The sequence below is a fragment of the Aedes albopictus genome, chromosome 3, assembly GCF_035046485.1.
Source record: "Aedes albopictus strain Foshan chromosome 3, AalbF5, whole genome shotgun sequence".
Taxonomy (NCBI): domain Eukaryota; kingdom Metazoa; phylum Arthropoda; class Insecta; order Diptera; family Culicidae; genus Aedes; species Aedes albopictus.
Genome location: NC_085138.1, coordinates 165134008 through 165146033, shown reverse-complemented (window position 1 = coordinate 165146033; position 12026 = coordinate 165134008). Strand labels below are relative to the sequence as shown.

At 35.8% G+C, this 12026-nt stretch overlaps 1 protein-coding gene across 4 annotated transcripts in view; it reads right to left on the bottom strand.

Annotated features, from left to right (window-relative positions):
* The window catches only part of LOC109402771 (SH2B adapter protein 2), a 561576-nt gene that overhangs the window by 516896 nt on the left and 32654 nt on the right, over positions 1-12026 (bottom strand). The window lies entirely within an intron of this gene.

Here is a 12026-nt window from a genome sequence, read left to right as displayed (position 1 = left end):
CAGGATTTGCAGAGGAAACTTCTGTAGGTATCTCAGAAGACACTTCTGGAAAAAAAATCCTGAACGAAACCCAAGAGCATTTTGGTAGAAGAATTTCGTTAATGAATTCAGGGAAGGAATTTCCTAATGGAATCCCAGATTTAAAAAAAAATGGAGAAATCCTAGGGAAAACTTTCGGGTGAATCTTAGAAGAGACTCCTTGAAGAAATTCAATCCCAAAAACATTCTTGGGGAGGAACCTCAGTAGAAACCCCATCACGGAGACCAATTTTGTTCATTTGAGACAAATACACTCCCGTTCAAAAGTTTGGGGTCACCCCCTCATAAACATGTCATTTTTTTAGGCCCATATCTCCTCCAGTTTGCGTCCGATTTCAAAACCCTAGGTTTCATTCAAAAGATAATAAGTCAAAGAAACTTTGAACATGATTTAAAAGAAACTTTTTCAAACAATTTTGTATGTAAACTTAACCCAAAGTTGCCAAATTTTCTAAAAAATGAATATAAACTTACGGCAGTGTCGCTGGAAGTTGGGTCGACCAAATTTTAAGATGAGAGCGGTAATATGACCCTATTTCTATTAGCTTTCAACTGCTTTTTACAGAACTTAGCTAAAAAATCTAGAAAAAAAGTAATTAAGTAAATTAATCCTTGATGTCATCGACCAAAAGTTTGGGGTCACCCCTCAATATGATGTATCGGCCAAAAGTTTGGGGTCACTTTCGTAAAACATGGAAAAGTGATTTGGTGATATCTTGGTCATCTATAGTTCAATTTTAATTATTTTTGGCTCATTTCAAAGATAATTAACTAAATTTACGTTTGATGTCTTCAACTTAACGTATTTAACGATTTTTGTATATAAAAATGTTATGTAAAGTTAGCACATTTTACCACGCTTCAAAAAATGAGGCAACTTTGGGGCTGTCCATTAATTACGTAAGGGAATTTTTGCGAATTTCTGACACCCCCTCCCCCCCTTGTAAGATTTTTTGTATGAGAACCCAAAAATTTTTGTATGGCGCGTAAGATTTCTCGAACCCCCCCTCCCCCCATAAACCCTTACGTAATTAATGGACAGCCCCTTTACGTTAAGTTTTAGTATGTAAATTTCAACAAATATGTGTGGTTCAATCTTTATGCAGTAAGTATCATTCATTTTGTTTCAAATAAGCCAAGAAGAATTAAAATTGAATGAAAGATGACAAAGATATCAACAAATCACTTTTTCATGTTTTACGATAGTGACCCCAAACTTTTGGCCGATACAGCATTTTGAGGGGTGACCCCAAACTTTTGGTCGATGACATCAAGGATTAATTTACTTAATAACTTTTTTTCTAGATTTTTTAGCTAAGTTCTGTAAAAAGCAGTTGAAAGCTAATAGAAAAAGGATCATATTACCGCTCTCATCTTAAAATTGGGTTACGTACAAAAGGCTGAATCACATAAGGCTGAATGATCAAAAGGCTGAAACACATAAGGCTGAATGATCAAAAGGCTGAAAGCATCAAAAGGCTGAAAGATACCAAAAGGCTGAAAGATATCAATATGTTGAAAAGTTTTGTAAGTTGTGGAGAATCGAATGAAATGACATTTTGGACATTTATAGCTAATCTATTGGTCTTTGATAAACATTTGACTCGACTTGAAAATTATCATAGGAAACAAAAGAATCTTTGCTCGAAAGTACATTTGGTCAAACGGTCATTTAGTCAAAACCCATTTCACGGAAGAGGAAGTATATGACATTCAATCGATTTGACTATTCATCGAATGGACATCTGGTCACGTGAGCTAAGTCTAACTGATGAAAAGACATTCAAGTGGAACATAATCTTATGGATTTCGGTAATAATGTCTATGTTATTGTACTTTCTTCAGTATCATATCGGCCAATACCCCGCTAATACTAAACTATTTTAGCTCAAATTGACAAAGGATTTCGCCAACAATTTATTTCCACTCGTTTGAAGTATTATGTGTGTCAACTCGGAAACTAGGTTGAATGAGTCTTAGATGTAAACATTTGTTCGGGTAATTCGGGTAATAAGCGGTAGTTGAGGCAAAAATTATTGTACCTAACTGTTGCTCAAAAATGTTTGAACTTTGTTCAGTTCTATGTAAATTTATAATGCGTGCGAGCTCTAAATTGAACATTAGCGAAATCCGCGAAACTGAAATGGCCATACCTCCACCATGTTTCCACAGATTTCAAACATTTTGAGCTCATTAGATTCAGAAATTCTTCTGCTATTGAAACCATATCTGAGCGTACCAGTCCAGTCAACATGGGTTTTGGAAAATCCGGGTTTCCAATCATATGATTTAATACAATACAGTAACGGAGTTATTGGCATGAATTATAGAAAATCATAAACTTGCCTAAACCAATAGAGTCTGATCGTCGGTCCATCAGTTGGCCATTTCTGATTCAGTTTCTCAAGGAACTCCGGGTGACTAAACAGGTTTATTAGCATCACATATCGACAGAAACTATTTCCCCCAATGTTGTGCGCATAAGAATTCAGAACCGAATTGCAGCACTGCAGTGTGAACACGTTCAATTTGCATTGAAGTTCATACTCGGCACACTGCGATCAAATATATTTGAACATGCAAATTGAACGCGGCATGAACTGGAAAGGACTGAACCCGTAGCATGCTGACTAACATGTTACCCTGGTATCTGTGATACTAAAATGGTCATATTTGCGCCATTTAACCCTTCAATTTTGGCTATCTTTTGGGCTAATTCAATCTCTTTTTATTGAAGAGTGAACCCGACCATCGTGTGTTTCGAAAAATCTAAATTTTTGGAGCTGTATTTCAATATCCGAGACCACAATGTCGTACCAAAGGATCTATGAGGCATTTCCCCGTGACATAACATAATAACGTCCAAACATGTAGATGCGGCACAAGGTTCTAGTCCTAGGAAAGAAGACACATAGGATTTAATGATGAAGATAAGCGCATGTGAACTCAGAGTCGAATGGGAACCGAGCGGGCGCTCTTAAGCAGCAAAAGCTCGGACAGGCAACTTCAATGCTTTGTCGACCAAAAATTTTAAAGTGTTCAGTTCATTTTTGGCTCACGTTCTGTTCGAATACAATACTGTTTGAAAGAATAGCCTATTTTATAAGAAGGAGAAACATCTGGTAAAAAGTAAGCAGCTTCAACACCTGAACTTAAATTATGGTTCTTTCAACATTTTAAAAGAAGGAAAACCTTTGATAAAAAAAAAGATGCAGCTATAACATTCAAACACAGTAAGAATAACCTATGTTCAAAAGGAGGGGAAATCTCCGATGAATCGTTTTTAAGGAATATGCGCACGCAGAAGCTCGCTGCATTTTACACACTGGTAAGAATGCCAACACTGAATATATGCAAATACTTTAAAAGAACAGCCTATTTTTAATAGAAGGAAAGTCACTCACGGGAGAGCTATTAGTATGCAGATATTATCATCAAACCTTTCCGCTTGGTCGTTATACTGTACTATTTGCGGCCACAATACTTACTCTTCCATCAGAGATTTTTCCCGCTTTTTTATAAAGGCTGTTCTTTCGAGGTAAATGCATAGATCATAATTTAACCATTCAACTAGGCTGCCTAGTAAACCTCCTTAGCATTAAAATCATTATAACCATCCGCCTTAGTGGCATTTGAGGCATGATATCCTTCGGCATAATGACACAGCACCAACGGGAACGACATTTCGGCAAATGCCACTCCGGGGAATAGTATTCCGGAAAATATAATACCTTGTGTAATACCATCTTTTAAATCATTAAACCCTCAGCTCAGATTCTATAGAGTTCATTATTATGCATATTTTAAGTTTTGGAATTTGCCATGTTTTCAGCCTTTTGTTATTTCAGCCTTTTGTAATTTCAGCCTTTTGTTACATATCCATAGTTTCAGCCTTTTGTATTCAGCCTTATGTGCATTCAGCCTTTTGAAATTCAGCCTTATGTTACCATCCCTTAAAATTTGGTCGACCCAACTTCCAGCGACACTGCCGTAAGTTTATATTCATTTTTTTAGAAAATTTGGCAACTTTGGGTTAAGTTTACATACAAAATTGTTTGAAAAAGTTTCTTTTAAATCATGTTCAAAGTTTCTTTGACTTATTATCTTTTGAATGAAACCTAGGGTTTTGAAATCGGACGCAAATTGGCGGAGATATGGGCCTAAAAAAATGACATGTTTTTGAGGGGGTGACCCCAAACTTTTGAACGGGAGTGTATATGATTGTTTATTCGGTAAACTGATAAAATGTTTGAAACTCAAATTTTAATTTTTAATACAAACTCAAATACATATTAATTTCTTCAATACTCATTAAGGAGCCCCTCGTTCCACCGTCGAGAACATAAACAAAGCACACAAGTTCCAGCTGATGGATCGAAGAAGTTTTCCTCCTGCAGAAAATGTTAAGTTTTACGAAAATTTTTAACGGAATTCTGTTGTTTTCGGGAGCGAAAGTGACATTGGATGCACGGACAGAAATAAAGTCTGATTGATATAACTTTTTTCATGGTTCGCCTAAGCTTCGATGATATTGTTGGCATAATTATTTCAAATGGTTGTTTCACAACGATTTGATGATTACAGTAAGGATATTTTTTGTTCGAATCAACAATTTTGAATACCAACCATAATAAAATTAATTCAAGCATATGTGTCATAATGTCATTACTTTGGCTGCTATCTACTCAGCCACAAGGATTCATCATGGCGGCGTCAATTGAAAGTATCGACAACGATGTTCTCCAAGGCTCGCTCCAAGGAAAAAGTTGTGCTAATTGTGTAAACGTTCTACAGGGGATAGACAAAATGATCGGGACAGGCAAAATTTCCACTTTTCAAAAAATGTCCAATAAGCTGTAACTTTTTGATAAGTCCATCAAATATTCTGAAATTTTCACTGTAAGTTGATCAACTAGTTGTGTATTAGTGGACAAAATTTGGAAAAGATCGGGCTATTCCGCACGAAGTTATAAGCATTTTAGAAAAAGGTGGAATAATCCGATAGCCAACTTTGAGCTGTTATATCTCCGGATTCAATGAATCGAATGCAATGAAATTTTGTCCATTTATGACTCATATAATGAGCTCTGAAAAACAACTTGAAGTTATTAACGAGAGAAAAAGTTATAGTAATTTCATTAATTTGATGATTTTTTAGTAAATTGGTTTATTTTTAATATGCATCCCATTACTTTTTCAATGAATTACCGCCTATGTTGTTACCTTCTTTCAAAACATATTTGTATTCAAGAGAATCAGAGGGAATTTAAATGAACTATAATTAGCATCTTGAATTTTTAAACGATGTTGAAATTTAAGAAAATTTGGTGTTTTATTAGAAAAATAATCTAATCGTTTTAATTTTCTTCTGTGTTAAGAATTTTTAGTTATGTCAAAAGTTTTTCGAAGCTCATTATATAAGTCATAAATGGTCAAAATTTCATTGCATTCGGTTCATTAAATCCGGATATATCGCAGCTCAAAGTTGGCTATCGAATAATTTTACCTTTTTTTAGAATCTTTATAACTTCGTGTAGAATCGTTCGAATTTTGTTCACTGATTCACAAATAGTTGATCAACTTACAGAGAAAATTTGAGAATATTTGATGCACTTATCGAAAAGTTACAGCTATTTGAAAATTTTTTGAGAAGGGAAAATTTTGCCTGTCCCGATCATTTTGTCTATCCCCTGTATAATATGGAATTTTAAATATTGCACGTATATGTTATTATGTGAAATAGGATACGCCTGCATTGTAAACGGTAGATGAGATAAAGTTATAGTACCCCAAATCGTTTGTTTACATCGAATTTCAATTTGTCATTCCCAGAATGAATCCAAGTTTTGCCCCAATTTGTTTTCAAGTGCCTATCCATCCACATCTAGAAAAAAATTTACTTTTCTCTCAAGAAATGGCTTGTTTGGTCCTCTGAGATGCATATTTCGATAAGAAAAAGTGAGAAAAGTGGTCTTTGCGACGGAGAAAAGGCATTTTTGACGAAGTCATTCTTTTAACAAGATTCTCTCATTTTCCTGCTACTTTTTGTTGAAGTGAACGTAAGCTTTCGTTAACCGTTATGTGGCCGGCAAACTTTTTGCTTTTTTCTACACCGTGTATTTTAAATGGGTGCTGGGTACCCGGGTACCCTGCCGGCCACATAAGGGTTAAATAGACTTACTAGAACATATTGCACACACATACTACTATTATTGAGACGTTTATGCAAAAATTTGAAGATTTTCAATATTTTTTAAATGAAATAACAGCGATTTTCTATGTATGCTTGAAGCACCTTTAATCAATCATCCGATATAGCTAGTTCAAGCCTCAAGTTAGGAATCGAATTAAACATAAACATGCTTGAATCTACCATGACAATAAGTGAACTGTCAACCATTGTGTCGGCTGATGTCCAACCACTATTTGTTGAACGCACACACCTTCCGTATTGGGCTCTCAGAAAGCAATCTCTGTGTCTGTGGCGTGGCTTACCAGGATATCGAACATGTCGTGTGGGGATGCAATGAGTATCGTGAGGTCAGATCTGAGCTGCATGAAATTCTCCGGGTCCGAGGAAAACAACAGAAACCCGTTAGAGAAGTGTTGGCAGGACTTGATTTGGAATACATGAACCTGATTTACCAGTTTTTGAAACGTGTTGATATCAGAGTTTGATGTAGTACGTTCCTTGTTTTTGTTGTATGCCTTTTGGTTTTGTTGTTCGACCCTGTCTGTCGTCGCCCCCCTTCCATTTGTCCTCTTCTTGTCGTTGTCTACCAATAAAGTCCTTTCTTTTTGGTTCCGTTACAGATATGGACAATTTGTCCCATCAATGTTTTTAGTATAAGTTAGCAAATAATTTAGTTTTAAACCCATAAACCCGTCCTTCCCAATTTTATTTTATTTTTTTTTTTCAATCCTTATCCTCGAAACAGCCGCGAGTACTTCGGCTTCCCAAACTAACATAGTCTTAAGGCAGTAATAAATTGTAAAATGTAAAATCAAAGATTTCGGCTCAGTTATGCCCATGTGGCGCCCGAGCCTTCCAAATAAACGAATAAGTAAAAAAAAAATAATCAACCATAAATATTGTTGATGTAAGCATATTATGATTGAATCAACCATACTTCTTGTTCTAAAAAGATCATCAATTCTGCTTAATTCAAGCTTCCATTATTCTTCGACCTATTATATTATGCGCAATACAATCTCGAAATTGGATTATATAAAAAAAAAAACAGTGCACAAATATGCTTGTTTGGGACCGCAATATGATTGACTTGACTTTATTTTTCTTTTTCTCCGTGTGTGCTACGGGGGAGGTGGATTTTCCCGGCGTAGGGAAAGAATTTGTAAATTTAATAGGAAAATAAATATTTCGGCAGGGGCGACCTGTCAAACAAAACAAAATGTTTGCATTGATTTCTAACATAACATGTCATAAATTAATAAAAGATGCATGTTTGTTTCAAACATAGATTGCATTTGCTTCAAATCTGACCTTTGATTTGTTTCAAACAGTTTTATTTTTGTGGCCTGAACAAATTAACAATTCATTCGATATTATCTTAAATATGTTTAATTCTACTATATTTTTTTTTCTGCGTGATGGCGAAACCTGAAGGGATTTTGAGAGCTTTATTATTCCATTGGATTTCACGGGATGTTTCAGGGGCTTTTTAGGGGCGTTCCGGGATGTTTCAGACGGTTCCAAGGGGATCCATACTGTTTTCAAAGGCCCAAAAGTTGATTTTAGAGGTTCAGTGTTTTTAATCAGTTGTTTGGTATATCCGAGCCCTTCTTTTGAAAGTATCACTAATGTGATTAATCCACTTAGAAGTGAAATAGAAATTTGATTTGTTCATAAGTGAAAATAGCGTGTTTATTTATGTCTTTAGCAAAGTTGTAGAAAATGTCATTATGGAAAAACTTACCGAACAAACTTTTGTCATATCTGCTCAATTTCTAGAGATTTGGACCGTTATTTGTGATCAACACCTTAAAATCAGTTTTTTTTTTGCTGTAACCTTTTCTAGATTTTTTTTAATTTTTTTAAATGTTGTTCTACAAAGTATTACTGCATGATGAAATACATGTTCTTTCTGAGTATAGACATGTTATTTGAATTTTGAATTCTGTTAAATTATTTTGAACTTGAACAATTGAATTTACAAGCTTAGTTTGTTCGAAGAAGTTATTTGATAGACAAGAGCCTTTTATTTGAAAGTATTACTTTTGTGATCAATTCACCTAGTAGTGAAATAAAAATTCAGTTTTTACCAGAATATAATGTTGAGAAACATATTTCAATAAGTGATTAGTTCAATCACCACCAAGTTGTGAAATGTATTCAATAACAATTTGCCATTCTTCATCGTTCGTCGTCGCAGATATATCGGGCGATGTCTGCGGAGCTTACATAATACATAGAAGGCACATTCTGACTTCAATCTTATATACAATATTGTATGGAGAGCTTTGAGGGGAACTTTAAGCTTTACATATTGTATGCAGTGATACCTATACAAATGTGCGCAATCCGATATAGAATATACGGATATAGTAAATGTGTGAATACAAAATTAGCAAACTGACCTGTATTAGATTTAAGCATCGATATAGAACCATGTACATAATTAATGACCTGACAAGTTGATGTTCAATAAAAGTATCCTAAAACCTGAAGAGTTATCGGATTATTATTTCCTACACAACATATAATGCACCGATGTCTTCAGCAAAGTTGTAGGAAATATCATTATAAGAGACCTTGCCGAACAAACTTTTGTTCTATCTGCTCCATTTTTAGAGATTTTCTGTAAACGACCTATAAATATCATGAGTATCAACTCATGCTGGGCACTGGATACCTTGACATTGAAATCGAATTGTAAAATATGTTAGTACGTAACTGAAAAAAAATAAAATAAAAAATATTGAAGATACAACTTTGTCGTCTTAAGGCTCAAGCATCCGTCATCATTTTTCGGAAAACGAAAAGCAGTTTTTTTCACTGTAAATCAAAACAATGACCATGGAAATATATTCACTGTATTCCATTCCTCATGTGGAATGCAGTGAATACATTTTCATGGCAAAATCTTTTGTTTTGAACGAGAAAACTGCTTTAAAATTCTTGATGATGGCAATGATTTCAATGACGAATGGTTCAACGTTAAAGAAAACATGTATTTAATCATATACAGTAACTTTGTAGAACATTTGAAAATTTCTAAAAATGTCTCGAAGAAGTTACAATAAAAGTTCCCAAAAATGTCTGGAAAAAGTTATGAAAAAAAATCATAACTTTTTCCAGACATTTTTGGGAACTTTTATTGTAACTTCTTCGAGACATTTTTAGAAATTTTCAAATGTTCTACAAAGTTATTGTATATGATTAAATACATGTTTTCTTTAAGACGACAAAGTTGTATCTTCAATATTTTTTATTTTATTTTTTTTTAGTTACGTACTAACATATTTTACAACTCGATTTCAATGTCAAGGTATCCAGTGCCCAGCATGAGTTGCAACAAAACTAACACCTATTATAAACTTGTTTCATATTCAATTGCTTCATATTTCATATTGCAAAACGCTCTGTTAATGTTACAAAGCCGTGAAAAATGCCTCTGTAACATAAAATTTTAAATACCTAGAAAAGTATTAAAGCTACAATGTTACCGTCTTCAGAAGAAACACGAATTTTATTATATTGAATAACTTCATAGAACATTTGAGAACTCTTCAAAATATTAACAAATAAACTGATTTTAAGGGGGGCGTTCCCAAATATTGGCTTATATCTCTAGAAATTTCATAATAGCATTTTCTACAACTTTGCTGAACACGCTATAGCTTCACTTATGAAAAACATAAAAATTCTATCTCACTTCCACGTGGTCGCATTAGTGATACTTTCAAAAGAAAAGTTCTGATATACCACAACTTCTTCGAAGACACTATCATTGGAAGATCAATATTTTATGGTTTTCAGGAGTGTTCAGAGGTGTTCAAGGGTATTTCAGAAGTGTTCCATGATGTTTTAAGGGGTTCCATTAGCGTTTTACGGGTATTTCCATCGGATTTCAGCAGCACTCTGCGGGTTTGAGGGAAGTAAGGAGCGTTCGAGGGGTTTTCAAGGGGCGTTCAAGGGAATATTACAGTTCCATGGGGGTTTCAAAGGCGTTGCACGAATTTTTAAGGTGTTTCATGGGTGTTCTAGGGAGTTTCAGTGGTGTTCCAGAGCGGTTCAGGGACTGTAGGGGCGTTCCATGGGATTTGAAGAACAAGAATGTTTCAGTTTGATCCAGCAGATTTCAGGATCGTTCCAGAGATTTTCTGTGGGTTTCAGCGGTATTACAGGGGGTCTCCAATGGTTTCGGCTGCGATCCATGGGTTTCAGAGACGTTCCATGGTGTATTACAACTTTTATTTTTTCGTTCCATTTTCCTTTTCAACTTGCAAATGTCTGTCTGTGGAGTAAAAGAGCATCGTGAGATCTCATCAACCTCATTTTGATGGCACACATTCAGGACAGTTTGGGCAATGACTAACTAGAAGAAATTGTGATGACACGTCCCTAACAGGGACCAAGGATGGGAACACTTACTTGCAAAGAGTTACACTCACTTGCTATTTTCTCAGCTAAGAAGCGTGCAATCAAAAAACGATTTTTGGACGACTTTTGCCTTGTGATTTGGTCTAAAAGTTTGCCGAATAGAGAAGGGATCGCACACGCGTACCAAAGTCGTGAGGGCGCTGCGAAGCTAAATCTCCATAAAGTGAATGTATATCACACTCACCTCGTGGAGAGTCGCTTTCACAGCTCTGTGATTGCATTGTTTTTTTTATGCGCGTGCAATCCCTACTCTATTTGGCAAACTTTTAGACCAAATCACAAGGCAAAAGTGGTCCATACATCGTTTTTCGATTGCACGCTTCTGAGCTGAGAAAATAGCAATTGAGTGTAACTCTTTGCAAGTGAGTGTTCCCATCCCTGACAGGGACATCAAAGTGTGGACGTGTCATATCAAAACCCATTTCAGAATGCACCCTTACGATTCGAAATTCTTAGACCAAACACTGTAAAGGAAATCTGCCAGAGAAAATACGATAACAGGATTGACTGATGAGCCAAGAACAATTATGAAACTTCGTCATCCTGGAATCGAAAATTGTTATCCACTTGGGTAGCAGGGCAAAATATACATATGTTCTGAGTTGTGTATGTCCATATGAGATGTTCTATTTTGTTACGCATTTTCACTATGAGAAGGGGGTTTTCAGGAGCATTCTAGCAGATTTCATAGAGTTTCAGAAGCGTTCTAGAAGTATTCGAAAGAGCTAAAGGGGCGTTGCAGGAGGTTTCAGTGGTTACCGGGAAGTTCAAGGGTATTCCGAGGTTTTCAGGGATGTTCCATTTAGTTTTAGGACGTTTCCCATAATAAAAAAGGTGGCTGAATAAGCTGTTATTCAGCAATCATTGCAAGGGGGATTCAGCGGTGCTCGAAGGAGTTCAAGTGAGTTCTAGTGACTTTCAAAGGGCTTTCAATGAATTTCAGGGGCATTGCAGAGGTTTCAGAAGTACTCCAGGGCGTTTTAGGGACATTCCATTTCAGGAGCGTTCTAAGGGTTTTAAAGGGATTTCAGAGGTGCTCCAAGGAGTTTAAAGGAGTCCTAATGACGTTCAAAGGGCTTTCAATGGATTTTAAGAGGCATTGCAGAGGTTTCAGGAGTGTTTCTGAGCGTTTCAGGGACATCCCAAGGGTTTCAAAGGGGTCTCAATGGCGTTCCAGGAGTTTCAGGACTGTTCCACGGAGTTTTAGGTGGTCCTGGAGGCGTTCCGGGAGTGTTCCAGGCGGTTTTAGAGACTTTCCAGAGGGTTTGAACGGGTTTCGAGAGCGTTTCAAGTTTTTTTTTTCTGGCGTTCCATAGTGCTTCAAGAGTGTTCCAAGGGGTTTCAGAGGCCTCAGGGAATTTTA